The sequence below is a fragment of the Triturus cristatus genome, chromosome 2_2 (assembly GCF_964204655.1).
Source record: "Triturus cristatus chromosome 2_2, aTriCri1.1, whole genome shotgun sequence".
Classification (NCBI taxonomy): domain Eukaryota; kingdom Metazoa; phylum Chordata; class Amphibia; order Caudata; family Salamandridae; genus Triturus; species Triturus cristatus.
The window spans coordinates 865,930,336-865,943,977 of NC_140582.1; the positions used below are offsets into that span (position 1 = coordinate 865,930,336).

Genomic DNA, 13,642 nt, shown 5'->3' on the forward strand with positions numbered 1-13,642 from the left:
AAGGTGGTTCGTAATGAAAGGAGGATGCATCTAATGATCTCCAAAGCTTTTTGTTTGAAGGGCTCCAGGTAGAAGCCTGCAGCGCCGGATTGCTAGACCCCCTCAGGAAAGATAGCCATTCCTGCCAGATTTTAAAGCTCACTTCAGACGCATTTTTCCATTTGCAAAGAATCACTTTACATGCCATTGTTAACATTAAATCCATCAGCTGGCGATCTTGGTCAGTTGTTATTTGTGGGTCCAGTGCCCCCAGAATGACGTAAACAAATTCCTGTATAGGTTTTATCTTGAAAACATGAGAAATGCAATCGAATATCCTCTCCCAATAATCCCCTAATGAAGAACAGGAAAAGAGCATATGCGCAAGATCCCCAGTACCTGACTGACAATTCCAGCACACAGGGGAATCTCTTAATTTATATCTGAAAAGCCTGTCGGGCGTCCAAAAGGCCCTGTTGAGAAGCATATATTTCGTCTGAAATAGAATGGGTGAGACTTTATGTGTAAGGGCTAACTTATGAATCACCTCCCAATCAAAGGATATGCCTGATAGATTTGGCTCCGCCTCCCATACGCCTTCCACTCTTTTGTGTTTTTTCATGGGTAGGGGCAACAACATTTTATATACCTTCGACACAAAGTGTCCATCATGTATTAATCGTGGGATATGCTGTATTAGCCAAGGGACATAAGGAGAGAAGCTATTCGCTGTCAGAATCGATTTAAGTTTTAGGAAATCATAAAAATCCATCGGGGTAAGATCATGCCTATGTTGTAAGGTCGAGAATGGCAGCGGAGCCCTATCATCATACAAGTCCTTCACCAAATTAATGCCCTTCTTGGACCATGACTCCCAGAATATACTACTACCCTTATGTTTAAGATGGGCATTCCTCCACAGGGACATAAACGAAGATCTGGCAAATGTCAAGTTTGTTTTATGTGTTTGGTCGAGTCTAAGTAAGGCCCTTCTAGTATTAAGCATGATATATTTAGAATGAGGAAGGTGTGACAGGTCCATCGTAAGGAGGGCCTCCAAAGGCGCGTGATCCACCAGTGCCTCTTCAATATTAATCCATAGTGGTGTATATGTAGGGGATGTTAACAGCCACTGAGCACCTTGTTTGCACAGAAACGCTGTCTGATAGCACCTGAAGGAGGGGAGACCCAGACCGCCTTTGTCTTTTGCTAATTGTAATTTCTTCAGTGAGATTCTGGCCTTCTTGCCCTCCCAAACACCTGATCCACCTTAGTAAGAAAAGCATTAGAGAACGTCATAGGGAGCATACTGGCCAGATAGTTGACCAACGGAGTCGACATCATTTTAAGCGTCTCTGCTCTACCCCACCAGGAGAGAAACTTTGGTGACCAACCGTCTAGTAATGTAGAAATCTTTTTCAGGGTCAAGTCTTCATTTACTTTCAGCGTGGAGATCAGATCCTTATCAAAATCCAGCCCAAGATATTTAAAACACCGAGGCTGCCATGTAAGCCCAGAGTCTCCAATAATCCCCTTATCCCCAACACTGTTCAAAAGTTTGACCTCCGTTTTATCCTTGTTGAGTTTATATCCAGAGACTCTGGAGAATTCCTCAATGTCAGTCATGAGCGCCGGAATCGCTTCCTCCGCTCTTTCCGACATGATCAGCACATCGTCCGCATAAGCCGTTAATTTTACAGTGCAATCACCAAACGGTATACCCGCTATATTTGGGTCATGCCTTATATGATATAAGAACGGTTCAATCGCCAACAGGAACAGTGAGGGTGACAGGGGGCAACCCTGTCTTGTGCCTTGTTGTAAGCAGAACGGAGAGGAAAAGGCTCCACCAGCCCTAACACGCGCCGAAGGGCAGCAGTAAAGGGACATTACCAGTTTAGTAAATGACTCCCCTAAATTGAATTTACAGCGAACAGCACGGAGGAAGGACCAATCAACCTTATCGAATGCTTTTTCAGCATCTAGTGTTATTGCTGCAGTCGGTGTGTCCAAAAGTTTCGCTTTTTCTAGCACGTGCGCCAGAATTCTTGTGTTGTCACTGGACAAACGATTCTTGAGGAAACCAGCTTGGGATGGATGGATCAGCTTCGGGAGAACCCCCTGCAGGCGGGCGGAAAGTATCATGGCCAGGAGTTTGCAATCAATATTAATCAATGAGATCGGCCTATAGTTTTTCGGTAGCGAGGGGTCTTTCCCATCTTTAGGAAGTACAGCAATTATGGCCTCAGCCAAAGTACCTCTAACTTCACCGGATTTATTAATACCTTGAAATAGCTGTAGGAGGGGGTCGACCAAAAGGGAGGGGAAGGTTTTATAAAATTTTGCAGTGAATCCGTCAGGGCCCGGGGCTTTCCCTACTTTTAAGCGTTTAATTGCAGCCTCTATCTCTGAAGAGCTAATTGGACCATTAAGATTTACCCGGTCCTCCTCCGAAAGCTGTGGGAGATCACATTCATCTAGGTATTCCTTAATTCTAGATTCCTCCACCGCCTCATTTTTTGCATAGAGGTCCTCGTAGAAAACTCTAAACACCTCCGTTATTTTGTCAGGGTCTGAATGCGAGTGTCCTAATGCATCCTTAATGACACTAATAGAGTTCTTCTGAACCTTGAACTTTAAGTATGAGGCGAGGGACTTACCTGCCTTATTAGACTCACAAAGCTTAAATCGCCTGCCCTTGTCAAGCCAGACTCCCGCTCTCTCACTAACTATTTTGTTATATTCATATTTTTTTATTCGCTAATGCAGCAAGAGACATCTCATCCCTATCTTTTAGATGTTTAATCTCTAGATTCCTAATGTCCATCTCCAAAGCCTCCAACTTCTCATTATAAGATTTATTCATCTCTGACCTAATTTTGATACACACTCCTCTTATAGTACTTTTCAGAGCCTCCCACCTAATGAGATCGGACGTGTCCCCTTGTTTATTAATCTGAAGGTAGGAGGATATCGCCTCCTGGACTGTGGACCGGTGCTTGTCACTAGTTAGGATTTCATCATTCAGCCTCCAAGCTGTCTGACGAGAGGATGGTTTAACATTCGTAATTGTTAATGAAATGCACGAATGATCCGATAATACACGAGGCTCAATGGTTGTAGAGTCTAATCTAGGAACGCCATTCTGTGTGATAAGGAGGAAGTCAATCCGGGAATATGAGTCGTGTGGTGGAGAATAGAAAGTATAATCCCTCTCCGTGGGATTCTGGAGTCTCCAAGTATCTACCAAGTGGAAACGCTTACACATACTAAGAAAAGCTTTATGAGCTTTCGTTGATTTAAAGATGCAGCGTGAATCTCTATCTAAAATTGCATCTATTGGAAGATTGAAATCCCCAGCTACTATGTGCAACGCATTGTCCGGAATAGTTTCAAGGTGTTTAGTCAGTTTGTCCCAAAAGACCAAGTCGCTAGTGTTGGGTGCGTACACGCTAGTAACATAGAACTCTGTATTATCCTTACTCATCTTGGCCGTGACCCATCTGCCATCCGCACTAACTTCAGACGATAAAACCTCCACCTTAGATTTCCTCGCAACAAGTATCAGGACACCATTCTTTTTATTCACAGCCTCTGCACCAACCACCTCATTATAAAATTTATTCCTCAGGTGGTAAAACTGCTTTGCTTCAAGCTTCGTCTCCTGGAGCAAAACGATATCACCCCTCAGTCTTTTAACATAATCTAATATCTTCTGTCTCTTCACAGGCTGGTTCAGGCCCTTAACGTTGAACGACAGTACCTTCAGTCTGTCCAAATTACCTACACCCATCGGCGAGCTAAGTGAGTTATTTAGCATCAGGAGGTTGCAGCAACATCACATCAATCATATACTTCACAGTGTAAACGCACTTAAAGCCACAGTAGTGCCCAGCACCACCCACACCCACAAGAAGCAAGAAGATGGAAACCATGCAAGCCGGAACAAACAAAAATAAAAGCAAAAAACAAGGAACACATACCCGTACCCAAAAAACCCCCAGCCCCCCACCCTCCCCACCCCAACTGAACGAGTTAGACATGGTGACTGGAAAGAGAATGCGTCAGAAACCCCTCCCGTGCATAGCTGTTACTGAGAGATAAGAACCATGGAACAGAGGAACTATCCCCCTTAAACTAAGGCCTGTTACCACCCCTAAGGAATCAACACCCCCCCCCACCAGCGCAACCTTCGGGCACCTCATCAACCATTCTAGACCAGCCGTTTAAACAACAGCCCACCCCCGTCAATCGCTACAAACCCACTTAATAAACCTGTGAAACATTATACATGACCATTAGCAATCTTGGCCCGTTAAACTGAAACCCCTCTATTCGAAAGGTAATAATTCTAAAACATATCATGTGGCCAAGTACTCTGAGCATCTGCAACTGCATACTGCCAATAGCACTGTCTTTGGAGAGAGCCCCGAGGCAGGGAATATGCCCCAGGCAACCTGCCCCTTCAAGTAGCATTAGCTCGTACAGAGCTGTGTTCACTTATAACCTGAGGCTGAGGCCTGCGCAACTGCCCCCAATGAGGCGCTTGTATCCATGTCCTGATCGTCCGGCCCATCAAGCATGCGTTTCAATTTCAAAGGATCAGAGAAGAAATGAGGAGACCCATGGATCAACACACGGTACTTTGCAGGGCCAGCAAACCCATACTGGAAGCCCCTTTTCTTTAGCATTGGTCGCAGTGCCAAAAACGCTTTCCTAACCTCCACCGTCTCTTTACTGTAGTCCTGTGAGATGTATACCTTGACCGATTTCCATAAAATATGGTTGTTTTTCCTCATGAAGTCAAGAATCTGTTCCACATGTTGATATCGCAATGGCTTACACACAATCGCTCTGGGCCCTTTCTGGTTTTTACTTATCTTGCCTGGCACTCTATGAGCCCTATCAAACTCCAGTGGATGGTGAAAGGACAGATTAGTAGCCTGGGTAAACCAAGACTCCAGGAAAGCCCCACAGCTAGCATGCTGATCCTCCGACCCCTCCGGAAGGCCAAAAATGCGTAGGTTCCCCCGTCTGTTCCTGTCTTCCAACTCCGCCAGTTTCCGCATAGTTTGATCCGATGATATGCATAAGCGGTTGATGGCTGCACACGACTTTACTTCTAGATCCTCAAGTCTGCTGATCCTCGACTCTGCCTCCACCAATTTTGCATTGGTTTCGCGATTATCCTGCCTGATAGCCGCCACCTCATCTTTGGTTGCCTTAGCTAGCTCCCTAACTTCATCCAGTTTATTAAGTATCAGTTCCATCGGGTCGGGATTACCTTTCGCCCCCTTGCTGGGTGAACTAGGATTCGATTGATCAGATTTGAGCCTCTTCATGCTTTTCATCGATTCTTTACTATCAGCCATGGTAGACCGTCGTGTAGGTACCTTTGCCAGACAGAAATGTCCCAAAGTGCTTCAGCCTACTCCTATGGAGTACCTCTTGATCGCCGTTCCCTCTGCCGACTGGTAGCAGCCAGGTAAATCTACTTTGACTTAAAACATTACTACGCGTGCAACTAAGGCTTCATCCCCTGGCGCCTTCCCGTCCGCTAGCTATGTGATTGGAGGATCTCAGAACATGGCGCTCGTGTTACCCACCAAGCGCAGAGGTGCGTGATCACATCATGGAGACCAGTGAAGACGAACAGGGAATGGTCGCGCCTCCACTCACCGGGACCATGGTGCAAGGCACAAGATTGCAGGCGAGATCACACGGTAGCCGGGAAGCCAGGCAGGCTCAGAGCAACACGATCACAGACAAGAAGGATCACCCCCCACAAGACAGCGCCTGAGACAGCTACAGCTCCACATCCCCATGTAAGGCTCCTCGAACTCCAGATAAGTAAAGCAGAGCGCGCCGCCGGCGGAGCATCAGATTCAACCCTGTAGGCTTAGTTCCACCCTGGAGGGAGCCGATCATTCCATGCGCTCTGCCACGATGACATAAACACCACCCTCATTACACGGGCAGCACTGAAGGGGGTAGAACCGGCCTCACATCTCAACAATTCACAGCATCAGGGTACGATCCAGTAGGCACACATCCCTCGCGGAATGCAGATAGCTCAATATGCTCCAAGCACCCCACAGATTCTGCAGCAGAAGCGTCAGGGCTCTCCTTCTATGTCGCGGTAGCCGCCATTTTGTCTATGCGACATGCATCAACGACTGCCCATCGCGCTGCGCAGCTCCTCTGCCTCACCACAGATGCGCTCCTGCGCATATACCGGCTGAGTTCCGATAACCTTCGCACTTGGCCTCGATCCACTCCGGCAACCGCCCGGCCGCCGACACACCTCCAGTCACGCGGTCCCGTAGTCTGCCGAAGTCCTCACGGGCATCGGGCGGATCGCTTAAGGCTGCGGCCGAGCCGCTTCCCAGCAGCAAAAAGTCTCCAAACTTCGCCTCCCAGGCCCCCTCACCCTCCGATCACTGTTTCCGCCATCCGATGCTGGATAGGAGCGGTGAGACCCGTTCCTCTGCCCTCATTCGTTTCACGCACGGGCAGAGAGAATCACCGAGCCGCCATCTCTCTCGGCGTCCAAACCACGCCCCCATCAGGATGACTTTAATCACAATTGTTGCTCAATGTGTTTTTCAGCTGTCTTAGGACGTGCTCTGAGATGAGCAGCACAATCCTATCTACCGCTGACATCAACATTTTTCATATCTGTAAAGGGTCTATGTGATCTGTAACACTGTCTCTTAGTTGTAGTTTTGTAGCCAACATCACTGTGCTTACTTTGACTCCTGAACCCTTAGAAATACTGGGAACAGGATGCAGCACCTTACACTCCAGATGCCCCCCCAGCATGGCACTGTGCTTCAGCGTTGCCTGCGGTGTCCAGTAAAATCTGAAGCTGAGCTAGCCTATGAGTATGTGATGGTGATTGTGTAAACCTGAGCAGGCCCTCAAGATTTCTGAGAACCATGCACCAACTATTACCAAGTGATGGTGCAAATCTTGGTTTGTTCTGACAAATGGTGATTGCATGTGAAATCTGAATATGCACTAAGGATTTCCGAGTTATGGTGTAAATCCGAACATGCATTTAGGACTGATGGTGCAATCTGGGCTACATTCACGTATTCTGATTATTGGTGCAAATAACATAAAACAATTATCATTGAAAGATGCTGCAAATCGAATTATCGAGTGGTGTTGAAAATCTTAATACACACTAAGATTTACTATGGGATGGTGTAAATCTGGACATTTGCTAGGGATTAATGAGCAATGGTGCAAATGGGGCTATGCAGCCAAGACTTCTAAGTGATGGTGCAAATTGGGGCATCATTTAAATTTGCCACTGTAAATCTGAGCTTGCATCCAACATTAATGAGCGATTGCTGACTGATGCGGCATATTTAAACATCACTGAGGGTTACTGTGTAATGGGGTATATACACCCAGGATTACAGAGTGACCGGGCAAACCTGAGTATGTATAAAGGTGATTATTGTTGGCATACTATTTGCATTCTTGACATAGTGGTGCCCACTCATGCGTAATGCTTGCACTGGCATAATGATGGTAATTATGAACATATTATAGGGACTCTTGGCACAGTGATGTGGTGCTTACCACACGTGATGCTTTCATAATGGTGGTAATTCTTTATGTATAGTGGTCATACCTGGTAGCATGGTACTTGGCCCCGGTGTAAAACTTTCACTGGCATAGTTTTGCTTTGCCAATGCTTGTCTTTTTTACAACTAAAGAGGGGCAAATGTTTTTATTCTGCATTTTGTGAAAAATTACTAAGAATGGTGAACCAGGAGCTTTAATCGGAAATATAGTGGAAAATCAAGGAACATCTGAACACAGCGCGTGAAAGTACAGATGGTATACCTGTCCACTGGGAACCATTGTCCAAACTCTCCCATATTTACTTATGAAAGTGTTCTCAAGCAGATCATTTGCAATCCTATTTACCATTTTTCTTTTGAGATTGTGCATTCAATTTCGTTACAATAAAAAGTGAAAAGGCACGAAAGTGAGAGGATTCCCTTGTGCTTTGTCAGCACCTCCTATTTCATGGGTGTGGGTAAGAGTTTTCCATCCACATGTAGGCACCAAGATGCATTAAACTTCTTATTTTTATGTTACACATCAAGTTGTCCGCTATGATGGAGAACTGTCCTGTGTAGGAGTAGGGGGGATAAATACTGTTCACATGGCATGTGTTGCGCCTGTAATGCCTTACAGAGAGGTATTAGAGAACGACTTGTGGTTTTAGGTAAATAGAAAAACGAAAATAAATATTTGAGATCTGCATATCGCTATAAAAAGCACATTGTTATTAAAAGAAACGGCCACTGTTTTTAATGGCAAATACATTCAAATTTTTCTCAAACATTCCTGGGAGATGATGCTTAGCAACCTTCCCAAGCATCTTAAGTTGCATTTTGGTTTTCAGCCTGTAGCCTGTTGCTGTTGAGATTTGTGATCAATATCTTTATAGAGTAGTATTTTGTTCATCTTCGCTTTGTCCTTAATATATATATTTGAATAAAGGCAGTTGTGGAATAGTAGGCATGGTTTGTGGCACTGCCAAAGTGGAGAAAATGTAAAAAATGTACAGTTCTTTCGGGTGTGCGTTGATTGCTCTTTTAACTCTGTTCCAATCCACAGTAACCTAATTAATTTGTCTAGTCAGGATTCTCACTTTTCTAGTATTTTTAAAGAAGGCGAACCTACTCCCTTCCAAAGTTTGAGCCCAATAACACTCTTGTCACATTAGTTTAAAAATACGTATTGTCCATCTATTACAAGCTTTCTCGATTTCCACCACGTCATGGTACAGAGACTGCCCTTTTGGGATGACACCATTCATTTTATTGATGAAGGTGTGTCTGCCTGGTTTGTGCATCTAGACCCCTGTGTCTGTTTATACTGTTTACCGTTCAATGTTAGAGAAGCACCTAACCACCATGTCCGATACCATAGCAAGAGGATCCCAACCCTTCTTGGAAAATCAGCTCCAGGACATCAAATTAGGCTCTTTTTCTCGTGAGGGCAGTAGTATTGCAAGGTGCTGCAAGGTATGTCTCTGTTCACCACTTTTTTAGACATGCGTCCACCTGTTTTTTCAGAGTAGTTCAAGTATTTCAGACGCCATTGAGTCATATGCAGATGACACCCAGAGGTACATTAGGATCTCTCCATGCCAAAACTCACTTAGAAATTTACAACACTATTATAGGAGACCTTCCTTACCATAGAAAGAAGAAACTTGAGCGCGATCATTGATTCAAGTAATTCCTTGCCCCCGCAAGTAAACCAAGCCACCAGAAGCGCCTTCTATGCCATGTGGACCATAGAACGATTTTCCCCACAGAAGCTGAAGATGGCCTTCCTTATCCTATGTTCATCAAGTAAGTGCGTAACCACAATACCCAGAATGGTTCTGGGATAAGGGAACCAGAGGCACGGAGTGCTGTAAGTCGGCGGCATAAAATGTTCATCACACTAGAGCCGCTCCCAGTATCGTGTTGTTAGTGCTAATGAATCTCAATTTGTGAGTGCTTGCATCTCCCAAAAGGTGAAGGACTGGTCTCACACACCACCTGGTGTCATGCTTCATCATTGACCAGTCCTCGCCCCACAGCACACCGGTCACCTGATTTTAATCACCATATAGATGCCTGCACCATTAAAACTTATTTAGACATAATGGTATTTTAACTCACTATTTTTCAAAATGGGCCCCCACTTAGTTTAGAAGTGCATCCCTGTCGTCAGGTGTATGCCTGCCCTCTAAAAACCAAGTTTTTAGAGGGCGAGGACTGGTCAATGATGAAGCATGACACCAGGTGGTGTGTGAGACCAGTTCTTCACTTTTTGTGAGATGCCAGCACTCACGAATTGAGATTCACTAGCACTAACAACACGATACTGGGAGCGGCTCTAGTGTGATGAACATTTTATGCCGCCGACTTACAGCACTCCGTGCCTCTGGTTCCCTTATCCCAGAACCATTCTGGGTATTGTGGTTACGCACCTCCTTATCCTATCACATCTTGACGATGCAAACTGACGCTGCTATGGAGTTTCACTCTCATTTCGGTGACCCCCTACAAAGAATTTAAAATACCATGGGGTGACAACCGCTATATGTATATCTACTTGACCACACCTTGCTAGCCTTAAAAGCTCTTCACTAGTTTCCCATCACTAAATTCTTTACTTTCAAGATCCCAGTCTAGGCGGTGGTCGTGCCTTCTGGCGAGTAAATCTCAAAAGATAGTGCAAGAACGGAGTACTCCGATATAGACTGGCATCGTGACTGAAATGGTGTTATAGCATTGGGAGGGGGCACCCCTGCCAACTCAGTAGGCCGACCTTGGGTAGGCTAAAACGGAGTTCTGGGAGATCTGAGAGAATATCTGCTCGATCCCTGGTATTTATGGCACCAGCAACAGGCAATATCTAGAGACGTGTGTGCTGAGTTCAAGCCATACCAACAATGTTTAAGTAAAGAACACAGCCTAATAGCCTTCAAAACCAATTGGGAAATAGAGAAGAAAAAATACTGAGCCAAAAGCCACCAAGATGGTCAATATAGATGAAGAGTTAATGTAGAAATGAATTGTTAAGGTTAAAAGCACCTAGAAAAAGTCAGTCAGTAAAGTAAAATAACAGTTCTTTGTGGACCAGAACCTAGATGTAATTTCAGGTCAACCACAATGAAGCTAAGGTTGGCTACACCATGCGGGTTGTACTAGTCAAAGGTTTACCTTCAGACTTAATATCCAACTGCTAAGAGAACTTTTTTGATCAGTCCTGCAGCCCCTGCTTCATTAAAGCAGGCATCTGGGCACAGAGTCTGTCTCTTGCCTGGTCTTTGCTGGGCTTAGCCCTCTTAAGTCAGCTGGGCCCTCTTTGAGGCAGGGGTCCTTCAGCTTTTTGTGTCCCTGAAGCAGTAACCGAAGGCAAACCACTTGCAGAGCAGTTCCAGTCTCCGGCTGCCAGCTGGAATAGTGAGTCCTTGTGTGATTCCTCTTCTTCCTTCAAGAGTCATAAGGCAGGATTAATCTTCCAGCAGGGTCTTCTTCTTGATACAGAGTCTTCTCCGGTCGAGAAATGCTCTGAGGAGGTGATGGTTGAGGTACCAGATTTAGCCTATGAAATATCCAGTGATTGGAGAAAATCTACCACCCAATCCTCAATATTTTCTTCGTCTCCCCATCTTAATTTGCCGCACTTCTTTTTTTGCCTTACTGTAAAATTACCCAGGATCCCCTGTTTCAACGTAGTATGACCCAGCTCCAACCGGGCAGGCCTGTCTTGAGCTTCTTAACAACTCCCCTACCTAATAGGGTTTTTTCCCTCCAACTGTGGCGTGGACTTGAGGGTCCTGGGAATGAATTGGAGAATCCTTCACTTGCATCTCCAAGTGAAAAGAGGTAGCACTAAACAAAGCTTCCCATTGTTCTAACTATTCCTATCCACTCCCAGACAGCTAACCCTTACTCATTGTTTAGCAGTTGGCACCAGTTAGCCTTTCTGGGCTCTGAGCTGGCCATTGTTCTCTGAGCCAGGGTCATTAACTCTCCCAGCCAAGAATATGTATTCCAGCACTGCAGGTGTGATCAGTAGCATAACTGACTATAAGACAATTCTGGTGGAGGCCCCCTAAAGCACATTTAAAAAAAAACAATTTTTTACAAAGTTACTTTTCTGATATCGAAACTCTGCTTTCGTCATTAAGTCAAAAAAAAAATTAAGCAAGCAGTAACACATTTTTCTAGCCCTTTCCTTAGTAGAGGTTGAAAATAAAGATTTTCATTCCTCCTAAGTCTGTTAGGGTAAGGTCTAGCCAGGCTTGCACAGTGAGATAGCTTTTGGGTTTTATTTCACTATAAGGGCACAGTAACCCAATGTGTAGGGTGCTCTATTTTTATACATTCGTATCCTGCCCTGTGGGCTTACAAAGCACCCTTTAGGGGTGATACGAATATATAAAAATAGGCTTTTCCTGCATGCCAAATTCAATTTTCTTTGCTGTAGGTCACTGCAATCTAGCCTCAGTAGAGTGATGCTCCTGGCACAAATATATTTTTGTTACTCATGGGTGGTGTAAATATACACCTCGGCCTTCATTACAATGGACACATGGAAGTTAAATAAGCCATGTAGAGGGAGCCAACAAAAATTGGGCCCAGAAAATTCTAAAAAGACTTGTAGCGAATCGTGCAAAAAAGGCAGATTTGGGCCCAGAAAATTCTAAAAAGACTTGTAGCGAATCGTGCAAAAAAGGCAGATTTGGTACAATCACTAAAAGAAAATGTGCATAGGTAGATCCTTTTTCCTTACTGGTGGCTGAGCCCTGGAACGTGCTTCCAGCGTGAATATGGGACATCAACAATCACCTGGAATTTAGGAGGATTCTGAAGAACTGCCTCTTCCTAAAGTAAGCCTGCAAAACAAGGCTAGACCTGACGTATCCCACTCTCATAAGAGGAATGGAGAATGATAGTGCATTATACTGCTCTGGCAAGGCTCTGCATGATGTATCTTACGGCTCAGCTGCACAATAATCATTAAGCCTATATTGACCGGAAGCTTGTGTACAGTTGACCTCATCATTTATGGGGCCCAATTGTCTGCATAAGCGATCCTCTTTGTGAAAATGTGCTTCAGCTGCAACACCGATTTTCATAGAAAGGTTTTCAGAAGGGTCTGTATCTGGATGAACTTTGCTGGGGGAAATGGTTTTAAAAAACTGTGTCTCCATAAGCTGTGCTAAAGAGGAGGCTTGTAATTTACTGTACTGCGTATGCTCTACCTACTCTGCTAAAGCTCACTGCAATTTAATTAAGCTAGTTTTATAAACCTGTCCACTGGGAAATGTATGTTTTATTGAATCGTATATCTTTCTAGAAGTGATAGTTGCAATTTACTGCTCAATTCTTATGCTATTTAATCTCCTAAGCCCAGTAAAACTGAAATGGGAATAACTTGGCCATGTTGTGACTGAAGTGCTACTGCTAGACAAAGCTTTGCCACTGTCTCTAAATTTGATCTCGTGTAGTAGTTCTGCGCTTGCCTGACTGTGGTCATGACCACTTGTATGATCATATCGCTTATCTTTCATTGTCCTATTCCTCTCACCTTTTTGCTTTAGATTCAGGCAATTGTCAGAGCCAAAAGCAATTTTAAACCACAATGTGTACACTATAAATATGACAGACAAATGTTCTATCCATGGCACTCCTACGAATTAGTGTGTTGCCTATCCACAAAGACTTTCTTCACCTCATAGTGGTATGAAGCACTATATAAACACAATACAGTAGTATCAGTATAATTTCATTCATGGCTCCAAACCCATAGAAACCAGCTAATGTGCAAGCAAAAGTTATTTTTTCAGAACAAATCTTTTTATTGCATTTATATGAGCATTATCAAAACTGAGAAATGGTATATGCTTGGTACAAGATTGAGAGTTTGACAGGACAATTCAGTCTCGCTTTTTATGGCGGAAAACTTCTATATTACTTGCATGAGTGACTCCATTAGTATTTCCCATATATTCCTCCCACCCCAACTACTTTACCTCCCTTCCCTGCAGCCTCCATGTCCCCAAAGTGTCTCTCAGTCCATCGCTTCACAGTCTTGCTATTTGTCCCATATAGTTTTACATTTCTGA

General features: G+C 44.5%; 1 protein-coding gene across 2 annotated transcripts in view; it reads left to right on the forward strand.

Moving 5' to 3' along the window:
- The window catches only part of RELL1 (RELT like 1), a 117,678-nt gene that overhangs the window by 16,085 nt on the left and 87,951 nt on the right, over positions 1–13,642 (forward strand). The gene's annotated exons all lie outside the window — the stretch shown is intronic.